The sequence below is a fragment of the Cheilinus undulatus genome, linkage group 2 (genome assembly GCF_018320785.1).
Source record: "Cheilinus undulatus linkage group 2, ASM1832078v1, whole genome shotgun sequence".
NCBI lineage: Eukaryota > Metazoa > Chordata > Actinopteri > Labriformes > Labridae > Cheilinus > Cheilinus undulatus.
In genome coordinates, this window is record NC_054866.1 from 17,384,192 (window position 1) to 17,391,122 (window position 6,931).

Sequence of the window (6,931 nt, forward strand, 5' to 3'; positions counted from 1 at the left end):
ACAATGGGAGCAAGAGAGGACACAAAGAGGTGTCCTCAGCTCTTATCAGCAAACCACAGACACATCCCACTTTTAAATCTTCCCAAATATACCCTGAGGAGAGTCACACAATGTCTGATCTTCAGGCTGAACTTTTGAAACTAAAAAAACAAGTGAAGAAGGCCCCTCTGACCCAACTTATCACTTAAGCGTCTATAACTAAAATGTCGAGCATCTGGGTGCTTTTTAAGACGCTCAGTGGGCAGAGCCACAGTTGAATCAGCTGCAGGAAAGCATTAATTATGTAGCGGTTTTAACAAAAATAAAAAAATAAAAAGGTCCAGTTACTGTGTCTCATTAAGTGAGACTGGGCTGCGGTAAATTGTGGTAGGATATCAAAAGCACTTTGTCAGCATGCATTTAAGGTGTAATGAAAATTCTACTTTAATATGATTTGAGTTGAATAGAAATGGCGTCTTACCTGAAGAGATGCTTTCCTTGATTTGACCACAGTCACTGCTCACAGTCTTTGTCTCTGTTACTACTGTTGGCCTGTCAAAGAAATCAGGAGCACTCTTATTAAATTTGCATCCATTGACAGATGTATTTGTGCATTTGTTTTACATGCAGCCGAAAGAAAATGTTATTTTTACAGGACACATCTGTCCAAAATAAAGATACAAGATAAGGCCTTTTGCATTGTTAGCTGTGTCTTACTCCAGAGTGGCTGGTAGGGCTGACAGATACGTCCAGAAGAAATGCTAGCCCCTCTTTGATCAGGCGTCAGGATGTGATCAGGACAGGCCAGGAAAACTTGGGAGAGCTGTCAGCACATGGCACTGAGGAGCAAACAAGGTCAAAGATCACTGCCTGCCTTGTAATTTATTCACTAGTTTCAATAAAATCAGAACAAACATGAACAAACATAGATTTAGAGCTTGGTGCTACAGTGAGTAGCCAAACCACCTTTGCAGCAAACAAGACAGAACATCCCCAGAAGAGCTAATAAATAAAAAATAAACCTAGACAGGAATCACATGAAGTCAAACATGAATCTCTTTTCAGCAAGTAAATTATAAAAAAGAAAAAAAGAATGTGTGGGTCAAAAGGGGTTCAGACCCTCTATAAAAAGTGAGTCTGCTCAGCCAGAATATCTTGAGAACTTTGGTAAATTTGATATAAATTCAAATATATGCATCCAATTGTGTAGTAAAACAGAGGGCAGAAGCCCCTGAAGTCCAAAAGAACATTTTTATTTTGTGATCAGAAGTCTCTTTCTTGTGTGCACAAACAATTAGGGCTACTGGATGGCAGAAATCATCATCTCCTTTATCAAACAAGATTATTGGCATGTGGCATGGTTATTTTTTCATAATGATTATCTTGTTTCCATAACCTTGGGAACCCAAATTTGTGATAGAAATCAAATCTTGATTAATTTCCCCAGCACTACAAATGATCATCTTGTCAGCACAGGATAATCAAAGAGGGAACAACGTTATCATCTTATGCTCAAAACAGAATCATCTTGTGTGCAAATATTTTGAAAAAAAAAAAAAAAAAGTTTAATGAGTGGAGCTAAAATAAACATCCTGTGTGACCAACATATTTATCTTGTGGAAATAAGTATATGCACAGCCCTGTTATCTTGTGAGTGCAGCATCATTATAAATCATTATATTATCTTTTAATATCATAGTTATCATGTGGTTAAACATTGAAATCTTCTGAGGTTAATTATCTTGTTCTCACAAAAAATATTTTCTCTACAATATATTTATCTTGTGAGCACAGATAATTACACCATGGGAATAATGTATTGCCATTATACATATATATATATACACACACACACACACACACACATATTGTCTGGTGATATAAGGACATTAGGAATGCAAGCAGGGCAAGAATGAGATGGACATGACACGTGAGGTTTGCACATGAAAATAAAATACTGTGGAAATATGACAAAAATTAGGGCAAGAATAATACTACATCAGCTAAACAGCTGAAAAAATTGTACAGATCGCAATATATAGTATCTCAATACTCACTGTATTGCAAAGTGTTTAAAATCGTAATAATATGTAATCGTGAATCAAGTATTGTGATGATATTGTGGGGCCAATATTGGATGGAATTCTGTTCTCCATTGGAGCCTGCAAAGTCTAAAACAACTTAACATTTTTTTTTTGTTTTTATTTCAATATTTTGCAGTTGTATTAAGGTAGAACTTATTTAAAACTGAGTAGTAAAAGACATTTTATTATTACTTTATGGCTTGCTCACCTATAACTGACAAAATGTTGAATGGCATGATGCATTCCTCTGTTTGGTGGAATCCGTGCCAATCACTACTTAAATTATCGTAATATTATTCTTCGTTGCTTCTAGGTAAAAGTGCCTCTAAAAGTGTAATAAACAAATGGCACAGGATTCCAAAATAAGATGCTGAAAATACGGCATACTCCTTTTTTGAAAAATCAATGCATATTACAACATAAAAATGACTTTTATGTGTTAGTTACTAGCAAACCTCCATATCAAACCACGTCAAATTGCAAGACTTGTTAATCCAACAATGGGAAGACAGATTTAAAAAGTTCATATTTTATTGTTGTGAGAGGAACTAATTTTAATGAATTTAGGCCGAATTGATCTATGTGTCTTGAGGAATAAATACATTTCTGACATGGATGTTTTGACATTACAAAGAGGCCGATAACGAATGAATAATTAAAAATTATGCATTTCTGAATGAAGTCTGGCTTTTTAAACTCTGAAAGGCGTAAAGCGTTTCCTACACAGACATACAAAAATAATTTGTGTTTCCAGTTTCAGGAACCAACATTTAACGGGTGAATAAAAATAAACTGCTTGTTGTTGACAACCGAAGAGCAGACAGTGTCCAGTCCAGACTCAGAGACTGACCCCCAGCATCAGCTCGATGGAGCCGGAGATGAATTACAGACGGTAACGTTATGAAATACTTCCAATAAAAACACGGTAAAAACCTGCTTGTTCAGGGAACACGCCAAAACGGAGTAAACGGAAGGCCGTGGCTCTACATACCTTTAACGTGTACTTTGAATTTTCCTTGTTGATAACAACAAACCAGCTGTCATTTTGCTCTCCAGTATATCCCGGAAGTGACGTAGCATGTAAGCCCAAAACGATTGTTCTTCTCTATTTTGACTAAGTCTAATTTAACAACATTATGATTCACCATTTGTGGGATATCTTTGGCACGACTGTCATTACAACACTACATATCATTTTAGAAATTAGAAAAAACGGAGGTCCCCCTGAAAAGATGATGATGTCATTGTGTTTCTGCTGACAATGATATCCTGACCTCCTTCAGAGTATTATAACAAGGGTTGACAACAAATCACATTTACTCAAATTACAACAATTGAGTGGCTGTTTTCGTACTTGGATTTTTGAGTACATTAGGAAACCAGTCATTAAACTTTTACTTCAGTATATTAGGGGGAAGTATTGTACCTGATTTTTTATAGCATAATTTACTGATCAAAAACAAGAAGTTCTAAGTGTGACTTTACCTGAACAACCAGGTGTGAGATCTAAATTCTGATGTTTTTATTGCCAATAAGGTAAGACTATATTCTACTGTACTTTACAGCTTCTCCGAACTCTAAGTAAACTAAAAGTTTTTTTGTTTCTTGTTTTTACTTTTACTTGAGCAGTTTTTACACCAATATTTTTACTTCTCTTTCAGTTAGTTTTAACCAAAGTAACTGTACTTTTACTTTATTGCAATAGTCTTTAAACTTAATTTAACCTAATTTGCTAATTTGCTGAACTGTGGTTTAACTCATGTTATTGTGTTATAATTATAGATTAGAGACAGAAGGAACGTTTGTTTTGTAATTGGACATTAATTTTGTTCTTTTAATCCAGTAAAATATGTATTTTTGCTTTTTCTCTTCATGTTTGACCCATAAACTATATAAAATCCTAAATTCATAAGGGCCTCTAATTGGGACCTATGGTGTAAGTTGTGTATTGTGAGTAGTACATAATAATAATTAAATTGAAATAAGCATTTTACTGTTAAAAATGTACTTTTTGTGATGGTAAGAATCTCTTGAACATGTGACCAATGAGTTATCAATATCAGTTATTACAATTACCCTTTCAATAATAATAATAATAATAATAATAATAATAATAATAATAAATGACCTTGTCTTGTGACATGACCTTAGTTTGGGTGCTCTCACCCACTTTTTGTATCATCTAACATCTTCATCCTGGGACCTTCATTTCAGCATTTCCAGCGAGTCCAGACCAGTACTGTAAATGCCACCCATCTCTGCAGCCTCATTCTCAATACTACCAGTTTTTCTTTTGCACTGAGGACTCTGCTCAATAAAAAGGCACCTCATTAGCCGGATTTACTGAACAGAAAACCAACGTATTGCTTACTCTTGAAAATTTCTCATAACAATAGAGAAATGTGCACTTCAACTTTCATGCTGGAGGTGGCCAATTCAAACAAGAAGTATGACGAGTGGTCCTCATAATTTTATTGTTTTGGTTGAGAGCCCCCTGGTGGCAGAATTCAACAAACTGTGCATTTAAATCCCAAAAATTTGAATCATCTTAACAATCCAAAGTGATAAGTTCTGAAGAAATTTGCTCATGTGCAATGTATGTGACCAGAGAAATTAGCTCTTTAGACCCAAACCATGTTTTGAACTAGGCTCTCAACAAGCTTACAAGCAAACATGCTGGACTGCAAACATGCTTTTTAGTATAGTTGCCAAAGGTAGCTAGAGCATGAATAGGCCTTAAGAATGCAGGAGATGTCTGTGCAGTTCACACTGATTTAAATGTTTAACTTCAACCATGACCTTTCCTTAACTTAAACAAATACTGTTGATGCTTTAATCTAACTGAAATGCAATCACAACATTAGGTTAGCTCTCACTTGGTAAAGTTGTTATTTTTGCTCTTAAATCTACTTGGTAAGGTATGGGAAATATGTTTTTTGTTAAAACATTGAGTCTACATCGACAGCACTGAAGCCAACAGTTAACTCTATAGGTGAAATTCCTATATTTTTACCTATTACGGAGGGGTTTGTTAGCGGCAGTACTCAGTTTTGAAAAATAAAGTGTTTCTTTTTCAGAGGACATCTTATCAGGGTCAGGTGGTAACCTTTCAGTATATGCCTGGCATCAGGCAGCTGATCCATCAGGGCCATAGTTGCCATGGCCACTTGAAGTTGTGTTATAGGGGCTGGAGGTCAGGTGGATTGAGGTGCTCATGAAGCCTGAATGATAACTTCTTCCATCAATACACATCTACATGCAGAGATTGACTTAGAAAAACGTTTTCCTTTCTCTGTAATTTTTTGAGTAACTAGCTCTGTAGTTTGTGATAAATGCTGTTCATTCAAAGTTGGTAAACTGGCAGAATGAGCAGGCAGGTACACACCTGGACTTAAACATTGGTATCCTTCCGTTAAAGAAAGAAAAACTCACAACGGTCAATGAAATAAAAATGACAAAAGTAATGACAAATGATAATAATAAAACAAATTTTACCCATGCCCCTGGTATTTCAGAGTTTATTCTGAATCCCTGTTTATTATCAGTAATACAGCTAATAAACCAGAGAAAATAAGGCTCATAATGATGAATTTTGTTGGGAGACTACATTTAAGATACGTTATACATGAGAAAAGGTAGTAAGTGATTCTGGGGATTAAAAAAAATCTTGGGAAAATATTGACTCAAAATGCAGAAAGTGATGCATCAACTGAAGCACATAAATTCATAAATTGTCCATGAAAACCAAGAGTTTTATTCTTTGATTAAGAGGGTTATGAAAAACACAAACAACAGCTCCACAAAAAAAATAATCAATCTTTACTGACAAAAGGGATGAATTACCTGCAGATGAAAATTATGAATTGATAAAGATTTATAACGACAAATGAGAAAGGAATTTTTATGGAGAGAGGCTTTCGATTTGTAAACCAAAAACCTAAACCCTCAGCCAGTGGCTTTTAGCAAGGATCCCATAACTCTGTGCAATAGTGACATCTGGTGGTCAAACACACACCATGCAGAGAGTTTGAGGAAATTTTAAACGTCCTCATAAAATGTTATCATGAAGGCAATAACCATCAATAAACATTCTTGAAAGACATATGCTTTGAAATATGATGAAGTTTTACTTTCTATCAACACTTTTGTAAAAATGTTGAAATGTAAATGCAGAATTCCAAACTTGCCTCCACTTTTCAATGAAAAGTAAACACAAGTACTGCTAAAACAAACTAACAAAAGCAGTTATTCAATAATAAAAAGAATGATAACAATAATAGTCAGTCATTTTTATTGCTATTATTTCTGTTTCCTTACAATTGCTCTATGAGTGCAGGTTTTGATTCAAATCTACCATATTATATTCAAATAATATCTTGTGTTATATAAGGCTTATGTTTGCACACAACTCAATATTAATTTTTCTTTTTTTTCTTGTTTGCAAAAATAACACATTAAGTACTTTCTGCGTATTATATGTAACATGTACATCATGTGTTGTCCTTATAATTTAACTTAATCATAATATGAATCTCAGTCTATGTTTATCCTTTTCTAAAATATTTGTAAGAGAGTTAATCTTTTTTTTTCTTTTCTTTTATGTCTACAAAGGAAATATTACAGTTGGCAATTGTAAGTGTACCTTTTACACGACATTAGTATGAAAATGTAAAGGAAAAATTAACAAAGTGTGCAGATGTACTTAAGTGTTGACTAAACTTTGACAGATTTATTTGCCCTTTTCTACAGTATTAAATTAAACCACACTCCTCACTGACGGATAATAAATATTTTGTCTCTTAACAGTATCAGAGTTATAAACTGATTGTACTGACAAAATATGCATTGAAGTAAAAAGGTACATTTTT

General features: G+C 34.3%; 1 protein-coding gene across 1 annotated transcript in view; it reads right to left on the bottom strand.

Moving 5' to 3' along the window:
* The window catches only part of LOC121517774 (tubulin-specific chaperone cofactor E-like protein), a 28,619-nt gene extending 25,500 nt beyond the window's left edge, over window positions 1–3,119 (bottom strand). The window contains exons 1-3 of the mRNA XM_041799795.1: window positions 3,055–3,119; window positions 697–818; window positions 461–531 (exon numbers count right to left, since the gene is read on the bottom strand). The gene's annotated coding sequence lies outside the window, so the exon portion shown is untranslated. The remainder of the gene's footprint in view (window positions 1–460; window positions 532–696; window positions 819–3,054) is intronic.
* Between the last annotated feature and the right edge of the window lie 3,812 nt (window positions 3,120–6,931).